Source organism: Adiantum capillus-veneris, chromosome 21 (assembly GCF_014529385.1).
Source record: "Adiantum capillus-veneris isolate H3 chromosome 21, ASM1452938v2, whole genome shotgun sequence".
NCBI classification, from domain to species: Eukaryota; Viridiplantae; Streptophyta; class Polypodiopsida; order Polypodiales; family Pteridaceae; genus Adiantum; species Adiantum capillus-veneris.
Genome location: NC_140951.1, coordinates 16,744,508 through 16,767,973, shown reverse-complemented (window position 1 = coordinate 16,767,973; position 23,466 = coordinate 16,744,508). Strand labels below are relative to the sequence as shown.

General features: G+C 46.6%; 1 protein-coding gene and 1 pseudogene across 5 annotated transcripts in view; one reads left to right on the top strand and one right to left on the bottom strand.

Annotated features, from left to right (window-relative positions):
• The window catches only part of PDE318 (P-loop containing nucleoside triphosphate hydrolases superfamily protein), a 189,141-nt gene that overhangs the window by 118,367 nt on the left and 47,308 nt on the right, over positions 1–23,466 (bottom strand). The window lies entirely within an intron of this gene.
• On the top strand, positions 601–1,365 carry LOC147430595 (uncharacterized; annotated as a pseudogene).

The window sequence follows — 23,466 nt, the reverse complement described above, 5'->3', positions numbered from 1 at the left end:
TCTCAGCGCGTGGGCAGCCAGCAACGTGGGCAACTAGCAGCAGCAGTAGGTTTGAGGTTCTGTCCAGCGTGCATGAAATTGGGGAAAGTGCAGATATTCAGCAGGTGCATTTCCCAAAAACAGAGCAGAAATTCAGAGTTTTCCTGCAGAAATTGTCCCAAAAAAAGAACAGAAATTCTCAGATTTCCAAAACTGCAGAAATTGTATTTTTACGTGTGGAATAAACATGTATACCTGATGGGGGACCACCTAACTATGTATGCATAATCTGGTGAACATAGTGTGGAAAACATACTTGGTGCTGTTGGGCTACTCCCTTGCGTGGTTTGCTTGCAATGGCATCCCCAGCAGCTTCCGAGAGCTCTAGCCCCTTGCAAGCAATGGCATCCCCATCAGTTTCCAAGAGCTCTAGCCCCTTGCAGGCAATGGCATCCCCAGCAACAATGAAGAAATCAACTTTTATGGCTACCAGCAAGAGGTTAGCAAACATGGAAAAGGAGATGAAGGCGTACAAGACAGAGATAGAAGAGTGGAAGATGGATAAGGCGATCTTTCTTTAGTGGAAAATCAATGAGACCGAGCTTCGAACTGTAGTAAAAAATGGAGTTTCGGGCCGAAATTGAAGACCTCAAGAATCAGATCTCAGCCCTCAAGAGAGACCTTGCCGAGGCAAGAGCCAACGGTGGATTAGAAGAGGGAGAAATCCAACCCTCAGTGACAGAAGAACTTAGGGTAATTAAAGAACAAAGGCAAGCCATCAAGGAAGAAGAGAAACAACAGGAAGCAAAAACAATTTCATGGATAGATATAATTACCAAAACCCATAAGAAAGTGGAGGAAGCGGAGAAGTGGATTTCGGTCGCAAAGAAGGGCAAAGGCATGGAGGTAGCAATCCCCACTCCCACCATCATCAACATGACACTTGAGGAGGAACAACGAAGACGTATGAGGGCCTTGCATGTGAGGGTTACCGGCCTCAACGATCGGGACAAAATCGATGAGGAAGTACACGAGCTCATGGTACTAATGGGGATGCAAAAAGCGACACACACAAGAGCATGGAGGGTTGGTAAGAAAAGTGGAGGCACGGGGGAAACATCGAGAGGAAGAGCTCTCATATTGCGCTTCCCCTCTATTGAGGAGAAGGACTTTTTGAGAAGGAGGCCCACTCTCAAAAAACTGGTACCTTCCTTGGTGACGATCTCACCCTTTCAAAGCTTGCCCACGTGCAGGAAGTCATGCCAGAGATTAGGGCCACAAGAGAAAAGGGGAAGATGGCTTTTTACAGAGAAGGAAGAGTGGTCATTATGGAGAGACGCCCTACATGACGGTGCGAGACCTATGGGACCACACTTAGGATGGCGGTTTGGAACTGTAATGGTTCGTATAGACTTGATGTGGGGGCCTTTGAGGACAGCTTCAGAGACAGACACATTGTTTTCTACTCTGAGACTCATCAGGCCCCAGGACAGTTGATGCCGCATATATCAGGATACAGATGGGAGACAGCTTGCCGGACATGCACTAGATCTGAGCATGGGACTAGAGGATCAGGAGGTGTAGCAGTTCTTTTCAGAGAGGAGCTCCACCCCCTACTGCACATAGTTCGAAGAGATGATCAGGCCAGATACATGTGGGTGAGGCTGAGGGCAGAGACTGGGCATTTCTTGTACATCGCCATTTGCTATTTTCCTCCCAGCACTTCAGTATATGCCTCACCCAGAGGACAATCTCCTTACTCTGTACTTGATGATGATATTTGGGAGTTCTCCAGGGATGGAGACATCATACTATTGGGGGATTTCAATGCCCGTACAGGTAGTTCACAGATGGCTTTCTATGACACCTCAGAGGAGATGCTCAGAGAACTAGAACCAGAGCAGATGGGGCTTGAGAGATGCTCACACGATAGAGAGCATACAGAGTATGGGAGATACCTCAAGGAGATGACGACTACTCATAGTTTAGACATATTGAATGGCTTACAGACCTTCCCATCATCTACAGGTTTTACTTGTTTTCCACACAGACATGGGACCAGTACTGTAGACTATCTTCTGACACATCCGAGCTTTATCTCTCACATTCAAGATTTTACAGTGGGGCCCAGGCTTGTTGGAATAGTAGTAGATCATGCACTTTTGACATTATCAGTCTCCTTTGAGTACAATACATCTTAGGCTGTCACCAACGTGTAACTACTATCTATCCTTTTTGTTGATTTCTTTCTTATTATTTATTTACTTTCACTTTTTGGAAACACCCCTCGGAAAATCTAACTGCCCTGCATTGCATAGCTAGTGTGGAACTGTCCAGAGGGAGTCCAGGCCTGAGGGCAAGAGAGCACTAAGGTTGGACAAAGACTATGGTTAGCCAAAGTGGGGTCATTGACTAACCAAAGTGGAATCCTTTGCTACAGAGGCTACATTTCAGTTTTGGGTGTGGCTGCAGTGTACAAAGGGGGTCAAATGACCTAGAAAGATACAATGGCAGCATCTCCTAAAATTTAGGGAACTGCTGTTTTGGGACCTGAAAATGTCTTCGCGTCATTACATGCAGTTTGACATGGGGATCATTTTGTTACTCTGTGGCCAAGTCAACAGACGCTACAGGTGAGATATTTTTAGACCCGAGGGTCTAAAGCGGGAAAATGCACAAATGAGTGACACTTCGCACTCTGAGGCCAGGTTAGTACTTATAGAGAAGGCAAAAACGTGATTTTCAGCTATGAGCTCATTTTCAAGTTCCTCTCACAAGTTAAGAGCTATGGAGTGCTTGCTTTCCCTCCTATGTACAGTGCGGTGCCAGGAGTGATGCCCTGCACGCTACGCACTGCCCTCTCTCTCCTCTATGGCAGTATGTTATGCCCTCTAGTGGGATTTTCAATTGACCAATGTACAGTTGTGTGGGTTCATGCGCGATTGCCGAGGCAAGAGCCTCTTGCACAGGTACTTGATTAGCTAGCGGCTAATCCCCCGCAGGTATACAGGTGAATTGGGAGAGGTTTCACGCCAAAAATCTCGTCCGATTCAAAGGGCAAGTAGCCCTACAGGTGCGGGAGCTCGAGGACTTGCTACGGATGCGACCGGCACGCGAAACGGAGCCCGAAACAGTAAATTACAGCCTGCTGTGTATTTTTGCAGGTTTAGGGTTTTGGCCCTAAACGGTCCCTAATACCCCCCGGAGGTTCGGGGACGCGAGGGCACCGCTGTACAGGTGATCTGGCGCATTTTTGGGGCTGAAAACAGAGAATTCAGCGTGCTGCAGATTCTCGCCAGGTTTTGCAAAGTACCCGTATGCGTCGAAAGTCGTTCAATGCGTGGGAATACTGACTGTGAAGGGTCCTAGTACAGTTATGCTGCCGAAATCGGGCCGGAATAGTTGAAATTCAATCAAATTTGTGCGGGGCAGCTTGTAGGGAACCACAGCGTCTATTCCCTCTTTTTAACAATAAAAAAATACCGAAAGGGGCGCCTAAGTTAGGGGCCAATCTGGTGTCGGTCTACTCATACAGGTGCAATCTAGCAGCCTGTATCCCTCTCCCCTTTGTTGTGAAAGTACAGGTAAAGTGGGCGACAAATTAAATGGGTGAAAGCAAATAAAGTTTAAGTCTAAAGTCTACCGCCCTTTTTGAAGTTACAGGCCGGTTTCATGGTTCCATTGCCGGGATTAAATCACTTTTTCCCATAGAAGGGAGCCTTGGTCAGGTTGGGCTTGAAGACACAGGGGATCGTAGACCAGACACAGGAAATTGCAATTATGGCTGACAGACCAGATGATGTGACTGAAGAGGTTTCCTCTTCACAGGGTCAACAGACACATGAAGTGGGTGAGTCTTCAAGACCACCACAGACGGATGATGATATATTCAGGACCCAGTTGGCTACTGCTATGGCTATATTCACACAAGTAATGCAGAACCCGAGGTTTTTAGCCTTTCTGCAACCTCCTCTTCCGTTTCAGCAAGTTGGGTCACTGGATCATATTCAAAAGCCTGTTAAAGCTCGAGCACAGGTGATTCATATTGCACAGCCAATGGAAACACCTGTACACTTGACGGAGAACATGTAGTCTCCACAACCTGTGCCGAAGGTGCAAGAACAGGTGGCTGAGATGCCAATCTTTCAAGCTGTACCAGTTCAACCAGCCACTTTTCAGCAGCCTATAGCTGGTTCTAATGGGCAGGGAAGCAACCTACAGGCTATGCAACAGGTCTTCCCACCACCTTCAGTACACCTTGGCTATTTTGGAGGTGGATCGGTATTCCAGAGCATGGCTGGTCATGCCCCTGGAAGTCAGTTTTACACGGCAGGAACAGTGTTCGGGGGTGCTCAAACGATGATGCCTAACCCCATGTATGGTGTCACGGGCATGCTACCAGGGTTTCAAAACACTCAAGGCCAATTTGGGATGCCACAGGCAAATTTTGGTATGGCTGGAATTACAAATCAGCAACCAAATATGGCATTTCCAGGTCAATTTAATTGCGGTCAAGGAACACAAATGAACCCTAACAGTGTTCCCATGTTTCAGTCACTTCCATATGACAACTTAACGCCGCTGGAGAGGCCAACTCCGTACAAAGAAGGTGGCAAAGGTGTGACTTTCACGACCTTTACAGGTTTTGATGACAGGAAGAAGGCTCTCTCATTCCTCCAGCAGTTTGACAAGGCCTATGCAGGGGAAAACTTTACAGAGGCTTCAAAGGTCCGCAAGGCAGCCACTTTCTTGACAGGGAATGCGGGACAATGGTGGACAACTTTATTGCTTCAAGGGCAAGCTCCGTCCACATGGATTTACTTCAAGCAGATTTTTGCAGCAGCATGGTTATCTGATGACTTTGAAGCAGATGTCATGACAGAATGGCACCAGCTTAATGCTGCTACTTGCAAGAATCTGGATGACTACAATCGGAAGTTTTGGAAAGCTCTACTTCCAGTAACTTCCTATAGGTTTGTGCCATTGACAGAACAGATTGAAAAATACTGTTGTGGCCTACCCAAAGGATTAAGAAAGTACTGCACGAAGACCAAAGTCACTACTTTGACACAGCTCATCAAGGTAGCAAACACTGGCAATGGTTTGCTCAAGGGAGAAGATTGTGAATTTAATACTGGCGTCAAGGAAGGATCAACCAAGAAAAATTCAACGAAGAAGTATGTTCCCAAGGAGGTTCCTAAAGTGACTCAGGAGCCAGCCAACGCAGGGAAAGGCAAAGCTTCGGCTGAATCAGAAAAGGGACCAGCGAAGAAATGGAAAAGACGCTTTCCTCGCAAGTCGGAAGAGCAAAAGAAGGTCCTGAGGTCAGAGAACAAATGCTTCATCTGTGAGCAGCTTGGCCACATTGCTTACAATTGTCCTACAAAGAAAGGCCAGCTGATTCTGAAGACAAGGAAGACAAGAAAGGAGAGAAGCCCATGGTTGGTCTAGTGTCAGATATGATGGGCGACAAGCCAAATTCAGATGCAAGTGAGCTTTGCAGAGCATGGGGAAAGGTCAGGGATCAAACAGTTCTTATCTTCTTTGATCCAGGTGCCAAAGCCAACTTCATTTCCCCAGAATTGGCTTCAAAGTTGGAAATCAGACCTGAAGAGATGGGGTATACAGCAGAGGCAGGTTTGGCATGTCCTGGCCATACAGAGGCTGTGACACCCATCATTGGAAAGTTGCACCTACATATCCAGTCCTATGTAGATATTGAAGAATTTTACATCATGCCACTGGACGGATATGATGTGTTGTTAGGTATTCCTTGGTTATTTCGTGTACAGGGAATCATGGATGCCTACAACAAAAAGATCATTGTACAGAGCAGGGGAAAGACTCACATTCTGGATGTAAAGCTTAAAGGGGAATCTATTCCCACTGTATGAGCTTCTGCTATTACTTCTGTAATGAAAAGGCATCTTTCTGCGTACTTGGTTTTTGCACGTGAAGTGTCAGATTGTGATGAATCAAATTTATCTATGCTAGATAAAGAAAGGTCAATGTTTTTACAATAGTATAGTGACTGTTTTTCCGATTCATTACCGTCTCAATTACCGCCAGAGAGACCCGAGGACCATGCGATAGATTTGGTGCCAGGCAGCAGCCCACCAAATAAGCCTCCGTACAGGGTTAGTGAGGCTCAGCAGAAAGAGATAATGGGCCAAGTACAGGAGCTGTTAGAAAAGGGGCTGATTCAGCCCAGTTCATCTCCATTCTGTTCTCCAGTGTTGTTGGTGCAGAAAAAGGATGGCTCATGGCGTATGTGCATCGACTACCGTGCACTGAACAAGAATACCATCAAGAATAGGTTCCCTATACCTAGAATTGATGATATTCTGGACAAATTAGAAGGAGCAGCTATGTTTAGCAGGATAGATCTAAAGAGTGGGTACCATCAGATCCGCATTAGATCAGAGGATGTGCACAAGACTGCTTTTAGAACAACGTTTGGCCTTTATGAATTTTTAGTGATGCCCTTTGGTCTCACAAATGCTCCTGCTACGTTCAATAGGATGATGGACAGAATTTTCCGTCCACACTAGCAGTTTGTTGGTACATTCTTTGATGACATGATAGTCTACTCAAAGAATGAAGAGGAGCATAGGCATCACTTGGCCATTGTGTTCAAAGAGCTACGCAATCATAGGTTGCTCATCGATGCAAAGAAAAGAGATTCACTTTCTGGGACACATTGTCTCAAAGGATGGTGTCACAATGGATTCTGCAAAAGTTGAAGCCATGGCCAGATTTGAAGACGGTGCATGATGTCCGAAGTTTCTTGGGACTATGCTCCTATTACAGAAGGTTTATCCGAAATTTCGTTGAGATTGCTTCACCTTTACATGCTCTTCAAAAGAAGGCAGTCACCTTTAGATGGACACAGAAAGAGATTTTAGCTTTTAATCTCTTAAAGGAAAAGATGACTTCAGATCCAGTCATTGTGTTGCCAGATCTTAGGAAGTCATTTGTGGTCCAGTGTGATGCCTGTGGTAGTAGCATTGGTGCAGTGCTAATGCAAGATGGCAGCGTAGTAGCCTATGAGAGCAGAATTTTGCAAGGGCCAGAGATTACCATGCAGGTCTATGAGAAAGAGTTACTGCTTGTGATTCATGCGCTCTTAAGTTGGAAACACTACCTACTAGGTGCAGGTTTTGTTGTCGAAACGGACAATCTGACCTTGCGATACTTCTTGACACAGACAAAGTTATCTGAGAAGCATATGCGATGGGCAAATATTTTGTCCATGTTCCATTTTCAGATTGTGCATGTGGAAGGCAAGAAGAACGTTGTGGCTGATGCCTTGTCAAGGAAGCCACAAATTTCAGTTGTGTCGATTCCTTATCATCATGCACTTGATGATATGAGGGAACAGTATGAAAATGATGAAGATTTTGCAAGGGTCTTCGAGCAGCTAATGCATGGACAACGTCATGAACACTATCTTCTTAAAGACGGGTTCATGATGATGCATGGCAGATTGTGTGTCACAAAGCCATTGCGACGCAAAGTTATGGAAGAGAGTCATGTCCCACCGTATGCAGGGCATCGTGGTATCGATGCTACAGTTAAAGCGGTTGAGACATTCTTCTACTGGCCTACATTCAGAAGAGATGTGGATGCCTTTGTGCGAGAATGCCTAATTTGCCAGAAGGTCAAGTTTGACAGGCAAAAGGCACCAGGGTTATTGCAACCACTCCCTATTCCAGATAAACCATGGGAAAGTATTGCTATGGATTTTATCTTTGATCTTCCGAGAACGCAGACAGGAAACGATGGTATTTGGACCATCATTTGCAGATTCACCAAACAGGCTCATTTTATTCCTGTCAGGAAGAGATAAAGCCAGATCAGATGGCACGCTTGTTTATGAGCAATATTTTCAAGTATCATGGCATGCCACAGTCAATTGTTAGCGACCGTGATCCACGCACGACAAGTTTGTTCTGGAGAGGCTTGTTTGAGAATATGGGCACAACGCTCAAATTCTCTTCGTCATTTCATCCTCAAACAGATGGGCAGTCAGAACAGGCAAATTCTACTGTCCTAGATCTGCTGAAGTGTTATGTGTCAGAGCATAAAGGAAAGTGGGAGCAGTATTTGCCATTGGTGGAGTATGCATACAATAATACAGTGCATTCATCAACTGGCAAGGCACCTTTTGAGATAGTTGAAGGTGGCAAGAAAGTTCCTCCCATACTGTATACAAAGGACAAGATATTTGAAGCAAATAAGTATGTTCAGGACATGGATGAAATGTACAAGAAGGTCAAAGTGGCTTAGAAAAGACTCAGGCAAAGCAAAAGAAAGCAGCTGATCGTCACCGCCGTGAAGTGGTGTATTCACTTGGTGATTGGGTGCTTTTGCGCTTTGAAAAGGCAACGTTAAAGAAGATGAAGGGCAAGGAAAGACTGTTTCCAAAGCTCAGCATGCGTTACTATGGGCCTTTTCAAGTGTGCGACATAATCAGTGATGTTGCATGTAGGCTGAAATTGCCTGACAGTTGGAAGATTCACAATGCGTTTCATGTGAGTCTTCTCAGACCCTATGTGGGTGATGTGCCAAAGGATATGCCAGCTGAAGATCAGCCGGAAGTCGAGGAACTTGACGAGATCTTGGTCCCCGAACAGATTTTGGCACATAAGGACAGAAAAGTGAAAGGCAAGGTTGCTAGGCGTTACTTGGTAAAGTTCAGAAACTATCCACCAATGGATGCTAAGTGGATGGAAGAAGGTGAACTTGCAGAGTCACCAACTGTGTTATCACTTACCTTGAAGCCTTCGATTTGCAACCTACCTTGACCCTTTGAGTTTCAAAGCTACATGGATTGTCAGTGTGACAATGGCTTCTGAAACAAATGATGTACATCAGCTCAAATGAAATACCTGTTACATGAATGTTAGAGCTGTATAGATTGTCAGTTTGGCAATTGCTCTTATGGAATGTCCGAAAGTTTGGTTAGTGCTATGGAAGTGAGTATTTCTTGTCAATTTGCCAAGGATACAATAATTGCTTCTATTAAAGGGTACATGTGTAACTGCATTCTTAAACTGTCGGTTTGGGTATGCTCGAAAGTGTTACTGGGCCCAACGTGTACTATAAGACACTGGCAAAATGTGTAGCTACCATTTTGTCATTGGAAAGTTAGACACTCAAAGCAATGGCAGAGTGCGAAGCTACCACTATGTCATTAGGACAGGGTTCACACGCAGGCAATACATGTGTTGACGAGGTGTTGAATACACCAGGGTTGACAATGAGCATGTATGTGTCGTACATGTGTCGACAGGTGTTGAATACATCAGTGTTGACTGTGAGCATGTACGACATAGATGCAAACGAGGACGTTTGAGATTTCAAGAGGGGGGTATGTCACCAGCGTGTGACTACTATCTATCCTTTTTGTTGATTTCTTTCTTATTATTTATTTACTTTCACTTTTTGGAAACACCCCTCGGAAAATCTAACTGCCCTGCATTGCATAGCTAGTGTGGAACTGTCCAGAGGGAGTCCAGGCCTGAGGGCAAGAGAGCACTAAGATTGGACAAAGACTATGGTTAGCCAAAGTGGGGTCATTGACTAACCAAAGTGGAATCCTTTGCTACAGAGGCTACATTTCAGTTTTGGGTGTAGCTGCAGTGTACAAAGGGGGTCAGATGACCTAGAAAGATACAATGGCAGCATCTCCTAAAATTTAGGGAACTGCTATTTTGGGACCTGAAAATGTCTTCGCGTCATTACGTGCAGTTTGACATGGGGATCATTTTGTTACTCTGTGGCCAAGTCAACAGACGCTACAGGTGAGATATTTTTAGACCCGAGGGTCTAAAGCGGAAAAATGCACAAATGAGTGACACTTCGCACTCTGAGGCCAGGTTAGTACTTATAGAGAAGGCAAAAACGTGATTTTCAGCTATGAGCTCATTTTCAAGTTCCTCTCACAAGTTAAGAGCTATGGAGTGCTTGCTTTCCCTCCTATGTACAGTGCGGTGCCAGGAGTGATGCCCTGCACGCTACGCACTGCCCTCTCTCTCCTCTATGGCAGTATGTTATGCCCTCTAGTGGGCTTTTCAATTGACCAACGTAGAGTTGTGTGGGTTCATGCGCGATTGCCGAGGCAAGAGCCTCTTGCACAGGTACTTGATTAGCTAGCGGCTAATCCCCCGCAGGTACAGGTGAATTCGGAGAGGTTTCACGCCAGAAATCTCGTCCGATTCAAAGGGCAAGTAGCCCTACAGGTACGGGAGCTCGAGGACTTGCTACGGATGCGACCGGCACGCGAAACGGAGCCCGAAACAGTAAATTACAGCCTGCTGTGTATTTTTGCAGGTTTAGGGTTTCGGCCCTAAACGGTCCCTAATACCCCCCGGAGGTTCGGGGACGCGAGGGCACCGCTGTACAGGTGATCTGGCGCATTTTTGGGGCTGAAAACAGAGAATTCAGCGTGCTGCAGATTCTCGCCAGGTTTTGCAAAGTGCCCGTATGCGTCGGGAAAGTCGTTCAATGCGTGGGAATTCTGACTGTGAAGGGTCCTAGTACAGTTATGCTGCCGAAATCGGGCCGGAACAGTTGAAATTCAGTCAAATTTGTGCGGGGCAGCTTGTAGGGAACCACAGCGTTTATTCCCTCTTTTTAACAATAAAGAAATACCGAAAGGGGCGCCTAAGTTAGGGGCCAATCTGGTGTCGGTCTACTCATACAGGTGCAATCTAGCAGCCTGTATCCCTCTCCCCTTTGTTGTGTCTTGAAAGTACAGGTAAAGTGGGCGACAAATTAAATGGGTGAAAGCAAATAAAGTTTAAGTCTAAAGTCTACCACCCTTTTTGAAGTTACACGCCGGTTTCACAGGCCTCACGGGGTGGTAGACATCCACGCTATACTCTTAAACCACAGACTGACTCAGTCTATGCAGAAGAGATACGTAGACTTTTATGCACATCAGAGCCAGTATACACAGTGGAGGAGATCACATCTATGCTGACAGTGACATTACATGGGGCAGCGATAGCGGCATACCCACACACTCAGCCTGGTCAAAGACGTCGTTCTGGGCACATGCCTCAAAACAGCTGGTATGATGAGGAGTGTCGACAGAGGAGAGCTCAGATCCAACGAGAGCTTGCATTGGGAGTGACCACCTATAGACAGTCTCGTATTGCTACACGACGACTAGTACGACGGAAGAAGCGAGCTTTCTTGGTCCAGATGAATCACTTCTATGGGGATATGGGGACAGTATGCAGCATCATTATACACTGTACCTAAACAGCCACCACTACCAGATCCACCACAGCCATGCCCGGCTACGAGTACCTTATTTACCACTGAGATGGTAAAGGAGGCCATTGACAGGATGAAGACCAGACGAGCACAGGATCATGAGGGTTTGGTAGCAGAGCACATTATACATGCTGGGGGACTTGTTGGCAGAGATCATTGCACGGTTGTTCAACCGTGTCATGTGTGAGGGATTTCCTGAGTCTTGGAGATTGTCTACTATTGTACCTATCTTCAAGAGAGGAGACCGCACAATCCCAAGGAATTACCGTACTATCATGGTAGGACACACATTGGCACGGTTGTATGCATCCATCCTTGAGCATAGGCTGAGCAGTTGGGCAAAGATTATGGGCATACAGGCACCTAGACAGGTTGGTTTCAGGAGGGGTTTCTCCACACTGGATCATGTCTTTACACTCAGAGCTATCATTGAGGAGGGTCAAGCACATGGCAGACGGATATATTGCAGCTTTGTGGACTTCCGCAAAGCTTTTGACACAGTACCAAGGGCCAGATTGATGCGCCGACTTATGGAATTGGGGGTACCCACAGAACTAATATGGGGGATTATGGCATTGTACAGTTCAGTTATGGGTCATGTACGCACACCAGAGGGATATCTGACATAGCTCACTCCACTATCGGAGTGAAACAGGGATGCCCATTCTCCTCTACTTTATTTGGTATGTATGTTGATGAGGTCTCTGATTATATTGACAGAGGAGGAGATAGAGGTGCTCAACTTGCAGGGACATCGATCCCTCTTTTATTGTATGCTGATGATATCGTGTTGATATCAGACTCTCCAGAGGGTATGCAGAGACATTTGGAGGCATTGCATAGTTTTGCAGGGGATAGTGGATTGTCTGTCAACCTTGGTAAAACCAAGGTCATGGTATTTAATACCACGCCACAGTGGGTCAGGAGATCAGCACCTACATTCACATATGGTCAGGACAATATGGAGTACACCGATGCATACACATATCTTGGGGTGGTCTTTAGTGGACCGAGGTTCACACTGAAAGTGGCAGCAGACACTAGATTGACTCATGCCTATGCAGCCCTAGGCAGTTTAGAGAGGATTTGTTCGCAGGTTCAGTTCCAGGAACCTCGAACAAAGCTCTGGCTCTTCGACACTTTGGTCACTTCAGTTATGCACTACGGGGTTCAGGTTGGGGACCATCTATTGACAGTGCTGGATGGAGTAATATGGAGAGGCCCTTGGTATCTATGATTTCTAGGCTGATTAGAGCCAAGGCCTCAATTCCACATGACATCATACGAGCGGAGTTGGCTGCCCCACCTTGGAGATTGAGGCGCTTACCAGATCAGTATCATTTGTACACAGCTTATGGGACACCACCAGGGACAGATATGCTAGGCTTGCTCTTGAGTCATCCAGACAGCTGGCATTACAGGGAGATACTTCATGTTGGTATGCACAGATGAGCTCATGGTTTCAGAGGCATGGTTTCAGCATGGACATGCTGCCCCCTTTCCAGTATTCTCTTGATGCACCATCTTTGGCTCTTACATGGATGGAGATTACTAGACTCATTCGGCAGGATCTTATCCAGCTTGATACTAGGAGGACATGGATAGAGCCATCACGGGAATTGGGTACGAAGAGGGCTTTCTATAGAGAGCATCTTCTACAACTCATGAGAGACGGATTTGTCACACGGCCCAGCTACATGGACACACATCTATCTCATGGGTTACGATGTGCCATTGGCCAGATACGCACATCTTCACACCAGCTTGGGATTGAGACAGGTAGATTCAGAGGCATACTAGCAAACAGTAGGATATGTCAGTTATGCCACGGAGAGCCAGAGACAGAGTTTCACTGCATATGTCATTGCACAGTCTACTATGAGATACGGGGATGCTTTCACGGATGGTTTTGACTCGTTAGATAGAGTCATGAGATATCAGGATCAGAGATGTCTCGGATTATTTCTACTTGAGATACAGAGACATAGAGACTCTCTATTGAGAGGACATAGGCAGAGACAGTCCCAAAGACGCATCTCAGATTTCTTCAATCTGAGCACCACAGAGGCAGAGGGGCCACCACCCCCACAGGGCTCGGCTCCCACCCATATACACACCAGTGATACTCTCATTGATCGAGCTATAGATTTGGGGAGATCGAGACGACCACGACTGAGGAGGGGAGCCACGCAGCACCGACGGAGATTGCGGCAGAGGATCCACAGGATTCTAGCGCGACACCCAGAGTGTCGATCAGGATAGGCTTCATGTTACTGCTATATTGTATCATGGTGACACTTATCCCCACTTTGTACCTTTGTGGCATTATACCATTGCTCAGCTTACCAGCCATGCATAGGAGTCGGTAGCACTCCTATCTCAGTTTCTAGTTTGTAGTTTTCTTTGTTTGTACCAAGAATTGGTACTAGACTCACCATTGTAATCAATTTGGTCTCATAGGTCCTTTTGGCCTTTTGTAGACGTTAATATATCATTTCGGAGTATATAGTTAGCTCAAGCATTCTTCGCAGTAGGGAGACTCCTACATTTGGTTCGAGGTTCCACGAGTATATTTTCTTTCGGACTCACCTACCTCAGGTGATCCACTTACGCAGGTAGAGACTGCTGGAGAGTTGTGGCAGTTATCCATGGTTTGAGTTTTCTCCCTTAAGAGGGGGATGTGGAGCCAGCTTGGGAGTCACTTTGCACACACTACTTCCTTTCAGTTTTGGTGATTCCATGTGCAGTGAACATGATTGTCAATCTATCTGGTTGCTTTCTATAGCACATTGTTCTTCTCTTGCAGAGCTTGAGTGCAAGGTCTCTTGATCTTTCTGTATTAGCTACAATCTCAATATTGGTGTGTGTTCCCTTCTGCTACATGTTTGTTCTCGATTCACTCTGAGAGTGGGGTGATACTCTCTAGCGATGTGGTCAATAATACAGTTCCGATGTTGTTCCTTCATCATGATATATTGTGGTTGGTGCAGTTCTTTGGTTTTCCGTCCCGGTTGCCCGCATTCTTTGCACTTCCCGTAGCAGCTTGGAGATTCTCGCATGTTGCATGTGACCGGAGATGCAAGTTTCCGACTCTTTTCCCAAGGGTGGAGCTCTTGAGAGTTGGGAAATGATTCGAATACCAATAGTTTATGCCTTCACCCTCAGATTGGAAGAACTCTCTTGGAACGGTTGGCAACGGTAGCTTCTGCATATGCTAGTTGTGCGACTTTGGAGTCGGTTGAGTTGAGGAGATTCTTGTTAGAGCTAGATTTCCTATCAACGAACAGCAATTTACTTCCCAGACGTCTTTAGAGGTAGCAATTGGATCGTATACTGCAGGATACTTTTCTTCTGTGGAGATTTGTTGCGAATATCCTTGTGATCATCACAGTCCGAATGTGATGGCCAACTTTGCTACGCTGGAATATCAAGAGCTCCAATACGGAATGAGATGACTACGGAATGAGATGACTGAATGACCCTCACATTGAGAAACTAAAGAATTGGATCTAGTTTTGTGGTTCTAATCATGGACGATTACTTTTCTTTCAAGAGAGGGATATGTCACAAGTTGGTGATCAAAGCACAAGGAGGGTTAGGATTTTTAATCCTAAACGGTGACCAACTTAAAGAACCCAAAGAATTTGACCAACTTGCAAAACTTGGCCCAGGGGCATAAACCCTAAAGCAGAGGACAGCTCAAATTTGAGTAACATACTGACGTGGCGTTACCGTATGGAAATCCCTGAATTTGTCGGCAAGTGCTCACATAGCAGAACTGTAAGGACAGGACCGCGTTTTGATTTTGGGCTTCAATGCTTTTGGAGATGCAGCTTTTCATAGCACTTGCTTTTGGGAAGCCAAGGCCTTTGAATATGTAAAGAGGGGTCTCACTCTCACATTCTAGTGTTGAGGAAGCAAAGCAAAGCCCCCAGACTTGTACATTGTTGAAGCAATATAAAGAAATACCAAAAAGAGTGCCAGCAAGCAATTTTGCATTCTGCGGAATCTCATTTTTAGGGCCAGTGCACTCTTGGAATGGAACTCTGTCACTATGTCTCTCGTGCGGGGACTCTCTCTCTCTCTCTCTCTCTCTCTCTCTCTCTCTCTCTCTCTCTCTCTCTCTCTCTCTCTCTCTCTCTCTCTCTCTCTCTCTCTCCAGCAGCAGTGCAGGTCTCTCTCTCTGTAGAGGAGCGCGCAGGTCTCTCTCTGTAGTGCAGGTCTCTCTCCGCAGCTGCAGTGCAGGTCTCTCTCTCTGTAGAGGAGCGCGCAGGTCTCTCTCTCTACTGCTCAGCGCGAAATGAAGGCCTCTCTCTGCTGCTCAGCGCGCAGGTCTCTGCTGCTGTCTCTGTCAGGTTGCAGGCAGGGTTAGATCACGTAGGTGGTTGTTCGCGAGCAGAAACATGCAGGTAGGTGGTTACAGCAATGGCGAGCAGGTGACAAGCTGGTGAGCAGCCCCATCGCCATCTTTGAACAGCAGGCAGGCAGGTAGCGCACGCAGGCCATCAGTGCGTAAGGTTACAGCAAGCAGCGCACGCAAAGCAGTAGCCTAGCGAGTGAACCGGAGGCTCGCGCTGCCCTGATGTCCCGTGCAGTCCTACGCATAGCACGTCAAGCTGTTTTACGCGTAGCAAGTCCAACAGTCGCCCCAGCTGTTCTACGCGTAGGATGTCAATATCCCTTATGTTTATTTCAATTTTAAGCCCTAATGTAAATTTTAAGCTTATAAAGATTTTAAGCCTTCTCTTTGTGTCCAAGTTTAAAGAGATTTATGGCCTTAAGGTAAACTGGTTCAGTTTGCCATACTCTCAGTCCCTCACCCTAGTACCCTATCCCACATTTGGGGCTCGGGTTTGATGGACCCGCCTAACGAAGGGGAAGGGCCAGGTGTAGATAGCTACACCACCCCAAAAAAAACAACGGCTACTTTCAAACAGAGAAACAGAGATACTGTACTATCACGAGGATCCTTACGCGTTGGGAAAACCTCCAGGATACATGATGAGCTATTGATGGAGAAGGTCCAGGTGATGCTCAAATCAGAGCTAAACTATATGAGGGATGACATCAGGAAGGAAATGCACGCGAACGCCGAGAGCTACAGGAACTCCATGTATGGAGACATGATGAGAGAACTAAGGAGAGAGATCCAAGGGATACAGAATGAGGAAATTCAGATCGTGAAAACGGAATTACGAAACCTAATCAAGGCCGAAGTAAATGTAACAGAATGCGTTATGCAAAAGAAACTCGATGAGGCAGTAGCAAGTTTTGAAGCATGGAGAACAAATATGGAAAAGCACATGGAGGAAAAAGATGCAATAATCAAGGAGCTAAAAGGAGAACTTGCGGCTTGCAAATCTACAACTAAGGAGAAGGGAGACGACCAACCTTCGGTGCTAAAGGAGCTCAAGGACATGAAGGATCAGATGAAAGCTCTACGGGAAGGAGATGAACAGAAATCGAAAACGGCATCTTCATGGGCGGAACGTCTTGTTAAGACACAAGGAAAGGTTGATGAAGCAGAGAAATGGATTGAGGATGCGAAGAAAGGGAAGGCCCAGATGCCTGAGACCACACCTACTTCCACCATTATTAATATGACCATTGAGGAAGAGCAAAAAAGGAAGACTCGGGCTCTGCATGTGCGGGTCACAGGAGTCAAGGACAAAGAGAATGTAGATGAAGAAGTGAGGGAACTGCTACAACGCATGGGCATCACAGAGCCTACTCACACAAGTGCATGGAGAGTGGGCAAGAAAGGAATCGATGAGAAGGGAAACGTAAAGGATAGGGCACTTATTCTCCGCTTCCCGAATATAGAAATAAGGAAAGAATTTCTAAAGAAGAGGCCAACTCTTAAGAAAACCGGTATTTTCCTGGGAGATGACCTTACATTGGCACAAGTGGCACACATGCAAGAGTTGATGCCAGAGATCAGGGCAGCAAGAGAAAAGGGGAAAATTGCCTTTTATAGAGGAGGGAAAGTAGTGGTTCTGGAAAAGCGCTCATCATGACGGTGCGAGACCTATGGGGCGACGCTCCGGATAGCGGCATGGAATTGTAATGGATCATATAGGCTAGATGTAGGTGCCTTTGAAGACAGCTTCAGGGACAGAGACATAGTTTTCTACTCAGAGACACACCAAATACCGGGACAGCTTATGCCACATGTGAAGGGGTATTTATGGGAAACAGCTGGTTGACCAGACAAGAGATCTCTACGAGGTAGCCGGGTTCAGGAGGAGTAGCAGTCTTATTTAAAGAGGAGCTGAAACCACTACTACAGATTATCAGGAAAGATGAACAAGCAAGGTATATGTGGGTGAGAATGAAAGCCGAGACAGGTAGATTTCTATATATCGCTATATGCTACTTCCCTCCAAGTACATCAGTCTACTCCTCACCTAAAGGACAGTCCCCTTTCTCCATATTGAATGATGACATATGGGAGTTCTCTAGAGAAGGAGACATCGTCCTCTTAGGAGACTTTAATGCCAGAACGGCCAACTCTCAAGCAGTATTCTATGATACTTCTGAGGAAATGCTCAGAGAAGTGGATTTATCACAGGAGGGGCTTACTAGAAACTCACAAGATAAAGAACACACTGAATACGGGAGACATCTCATGGAGATGGCAACTACACATGGTTTGGCCATACTTAATGGTCTAGAGAATTTCCCTTTATCTGGGGGATTCACATGCTTCCCGCACGGGCATGGGGCCAGCACAGTGGATTATGTCATGACTTCACCAAGCTTTATTTCTAGTATCAAGGACTTTAAGGTGGGACCCAGACCGGTTGGGATTGCAGTGGATCATGCTCTCTTGACCTTATCAATCTCCTTCCAATACAATGCCTCTCAAGTACCAAGGAAGAAGACGCACACAAGATATACTTTCACACCAGAGACTGATTCAGTCTATGTGGAACAGATCTATAATAGGATGTGGGCAGCCGAGCCAGTATATACTGTAGAGGAGATCACTTCTCAGCTAACAAAGATACTACATGGAGCAGCACAAGAGGCATACCCACATACTCAGCCTGATCAGAAGAGAGGATCTGGTAACATGCCTCAGAACAGTTGGTACGACGAGGAATGCAGAGAGATGAGAACCCAGGTCAGAAAGAGCTTACACTTGGGATCATCACATATAAGCAGTCTCGGATTGCTCTTCGGCGTATAGTATGTCGCAAGAAAAGGGCATTTTTAGCCAAACTGGAGAAGGATTTATATCAGCTCTTCTTGAGTCAGGACTCACATGAGGCCTAGCGTTTATTTCACGAGCACTCATCGCCTCCGACAATTACTTCTCCTGAGATTTGGGGTCAATATGTAACATCATTATACATGGTATCTGGACAGCCTCCACTACCAGATCCGCTAGAGCCATGCCCTGCTACTAGTACTTTCTTTACTACGGAAATGGTGGAAAAAGCCATTGATAAGATGAAGACAAGAAGAGCATATGATCATGAGGGTCTAGTAGCTGAACATTTGATCCATGCAAGGGATCTACTTTCAGAAGTCCTTGCTCGTCTGTTTAATCGGGTCATGTGTGAAGGATTACCTGAATCTTGGAAATTATCTACTATCGTACCTATTTTCAAGTCAGGGGATCCTATGATACCCGGGAACTACCGTACCATTATGGTGGGTCACACATTGACCCGACTGTATGCATCCATTCTGGAACAAAAGCTGAGTAGATGGGCAGAGAATGAGGGCATAAGGGCAACAGGACAAGCTGGATTCAGGAGGGGTTATTCCACTCTAGATCATATTCTTACGCTCAGAGCCATTATTGAAGAAGGAAGAGCAAACGGAAGAAGAATGTATTGTTGCTTTGTGGATTTTCGGAAAGCTTTTGATACAGTACCAAGGGCCAGATTGATACGCAGAATGCAAGAGTTAGGGGTCCCCAAAGAGATTATCTGGGGGATCATGGCCTTATATGGGTCAGTAACTGGTTATGTACGTACTCCAGAAGGGGATTCCGACATTGTCCATTCCACCGTTGGAGTAAAGCAGGGATGCCCACTGTCCCCTACTTTATTTGGTATGTATATAGATGAGGTATCAGATTACATTGATAGAGAGGGTGACAGAGGTGCTCAACTTGCAGGGTCATGGATCCCTTTGTTGTTGTATGCAGATGATATTGTATTGATAGCAGAATCACCAGAGGGAATGCAGAGGCAGTTAGATGCATTACATAAATTCGCGGAGGACAGCAGACTGTCGGTGAATTTGGGTAAAACCAAAGTTATGGTGTTTAACACCACACCGCAGTGGGTTAGGAGATCGGCACCTACATTTGCATATGGGCAGGATACAGTAGAGTACACAGATGCATACACATACCTTGGTGTGGTATTTGCAGGACCGAAGTTTACTCTTAAGAAAGCAGCGGAGGCTAGATTGTCCAGAGCCTCTGCGGTCTTGGGAGGGTTGGAGAGGATGTGTTCACAAGTGCAATTTCAAGAACCACGAACAAAACTTTGGCTCTTTGATACTGTGGTGGCTTCGGCTATGCTTTATGGGGTCCAGATTTGGGGACCATCTGTGGATCAGGATAATTGGAAGCCAATGGAGAGACCTTTGGTATCTATGATTTCCCGAATGATTAGAGCCAAGGCCTCCGTACCACACGCGATTATCCGAGCGGAACTAGCTGCCCCTCCGATAGAAATTGAAGCTCTTACCAGATCAATGTCCTTTATACATGGTTTATGGGATACAAATAATTGCCGCTATACTAGATTGGCCCTCGAATCCTCTCGACAATTAGCAATGAAAGGGGATACATCATGCTGGTATGCGCAACTGTCTTCATGGTTTCAGAGACACGGGTTCAGTATGGAAAGATTACCCCCCTACCAATACTCTCTTGAGGCTCCATCACTGGCAATTACACGAACGGAGATTAATAAAATCACCCGTTAGGATCTTATACAGTTGGACACTAAGAGGACATGGGTAGACCCTACACAAGAATTGGGCACGAAGATGGCCGACTACAAAGAAAACTTCCTACAGCTATCTGAAGATGGATTTGTGATTCGCCCGAGCTACATGGATATACCCACCTGTCTCATGGTTTGAGATGTGCTATTGGTCAGATTCGTACATCCTCACACCAGCTGGAAATTGAATTTGGCAGATTTAGGGGAATCCCACCTGCGAGCAGAATTTGCAAGTTACGCGGAATGGAGCCGGAGACAGAATTACACTACATATGCCATTGCACCGTATACTATGAGATACGTGGGCGTTTCCATTGCCTATTTAAAGAAGGCTTTGGACCTCTAGATAGAGTCATGCAATACCAAGATCAAAGATGCTTAGGCTTGTACCTACTGGAAATACATCGGCACAGGGATAATCTAATGAGAAGACAAAGAGCACTACAGCCTCAGAGGCAGATCACGGATTTCTTCGGATCGAGAGAAGCAGGAGGGGAAGGAGAAGCAAGAGACCAGCAGCCAGCACAAAGGAGTACCCACATCCATACCAAAGGCACCCTCATTGACAGGGCGATCGAGCTTAGGAAATCGAGACGACCACGACCGAGATGCAGAAGCACACTTCACCGGAGGAGACTACAACAAAGGATTAGAAGCATTCTAACCTGACACCCAGAATGCTCCTAAGAAGTTTATTTAATACTTTGTATTTAGTTTTTCACATTTATTTATTTTCACACTCACACACTTTTCACATTTAGTACTTTAGTACTAAGGTACCCAGACTTTGTAACAGATTCACCACTTTTGTATCAGTTTGGTCTCATAGGTCATTCTGGCCTTTTTGAAGACGTTAATATAACATTTCATTTCATCTCTCTCTCTCTCTCTCTCTCTCTCTCTCTCTCTCTCTCTCTCTCTCTCTCTCTCTCTCTCTCTCTCTCTCTCTCTCTCTCTCTCTCTCTCTCACGCAGCCCCTCCTCGCTCCCCATCACGCAACCATCTCTCTCTCTCTCTCACGCATGCAGCCTCCTCCTGCTTTCACGCAGCCCCAGCCTCCTCTCTCTCGCAGCCCCCCTCCAGCCTCCCCCTCACGCAGCCCCTCCCTCCCCTCAGCCCCCTCCCTCCCCCTCACGCAGCCCCTCCTCGCTCCCCATCACTCAGCTCTCTCTCTCTCTCTCTCTCTCTCTCTCTCTCTCTCTCTCTCTCTCTCTCTCTCTCTCTCTCTCTCCTCACGCAGCCCCTCCTCGCTCCCCATCACGCAGCCATCTCTCTCTCTCTCTCTCTCTCTCTCTCTCTCTCTCTCTCTCTCTCTCTCTCTCTCTCACACACACACACACACACACACACGGATACATACCCACACACACACTACACACATACACGCATACACAAACGTACTCCCTCTCTTCCCCTTCTCCCCTCTTCTTCACAATATGAAGAGAGGGTAGTTACGAAGACAACCATGTCTTCCCCCATCATCAAGACGCCGACATCGACAATGAAGACAACCTTCATGCTCACGAACAAGAGGCTTGCACAATTGGAGAAGGACATGAAAGAATGGCGGATGGAGAGAGAGATATGGAGGGAGGAGAAAGCCACCTTCATCAAGCTATGGATGGGTCGAAGCGAAGGAGGACATGAGAGCGGAAATCCAAAATCTCAAAGAGGAGAAGGAGAGAAGGGAACGGGAGAACGAGAAGGAGAGGGAGAGATGGAGGAAAGAGCAAGAAGAGATGAAGGCACAAATCGATCTCCTTCATGCTTCCATCACATCCCTCACCCCCGAGGAAGGAGAGATTAAAGAGGAGGCTAAGGAAGCCCTCAAGGAGGAGATCACCAAAGCCCTCACCGCAAGCATTGAGGACAAATTAGAGGCCACCAAAGAAGGATGGGTCGAAGTGGTCAAAAAGAACATCAAGAAGGTAGCAAGAGAGGAAGCCCAAAAAGATGAGGTACTCATCGTACACACAACCATCGAGGAGGAGAAGATGCGACAAGCTCGCCGTCTCAATGTGCGAGTGACCGGCATCAAAGAAGAAGAAGGGTCTACACCCGAGAGCGATGGGAAAGCTTTATGCAAGAAAGTGGGATACAAGGAAGAAGAGATCCCTTTCTCCAAAGTTTGGAGAGCCGGCAAAGATCCAAAGAAAAGAGCTCTCATCCTCCAATTCGCCTCCGAGGAGTATCGAACTTCTTTCCTCCAAAAGAGGGTCATCTTGAGAGGGCTAGAAGGTCCCCCGATTTATCTTGATGATGACCTCACAAAGATGCAACAAGATCACCGTCGCGCGTGCATGCCTAGAGTCCACCAAGCCCGCAAAGAAGGGAAGAAGGCAGTATATCGAGATGGTAGGGTTATCATTGATGGCAAGACCATCGCATAGGGACTCGCGGCCTGTGGGACACACGAGGAGATTCATGTCACGGTTTGGAATTGCAATGGAGACCTATGGACACACCCAAAGAGACTTGAGGAGGTGATGAGAGGTCAAGACATCATTCTACTTACAGAGACACACGAGAGCCCAGAGAGAGGGTTACCACGGATACATGGATTCCAGTGGGAGTCTCTACATCGGGGATGTATGCGCCAGCACACCACTCGCGGCTCAGGAGGAGTGGCCATACTCTTTAGACAGGGGCTTCACAGCAGACTACAGATTGTTGCCCGGGACCCACAGGCCCGCTACATGTGGATTCGCCTCGAGCTCTCACGAGACAGGATCATCTACATTGCCCTTTGCTACTTTGCTCCCACAGGCTCCAGATTCGCCCCTATTGAGCAGAAGTCACCGTACGCATGCCTCACGGAGGAGATTATGGAGTACTCCACACTGGGTGAAGTCTTCCTTATGGGAGACTTCAATGCTCGTACGCGCAATGAGCAGTGTGAGGCATATGACCACGAGGACCCGGAGGCACTACACACTCTAGATGAGGAGGCTACTATGAGAGATACAGCAGACAGAGCTCCAGTCACAGCCTACGGACGACATCTACTTCGACTTGGCTCCCAGCACCGTCTCGTTATTTATAACGGGATGGTCCAGTGGCCCACCTCAGGGGGCCTGACTTGTATGCCACATGGAGTTGCAGAGGGAGGGGGGAGTACAGTCGACTATATTCTGGGACCCAGGGAGGCTACACACCTTATCACATCCTTCACCATTCCACCCATACCCATCGGAGCCGACCACACATACCTCTCTTTCTCCATCACAGG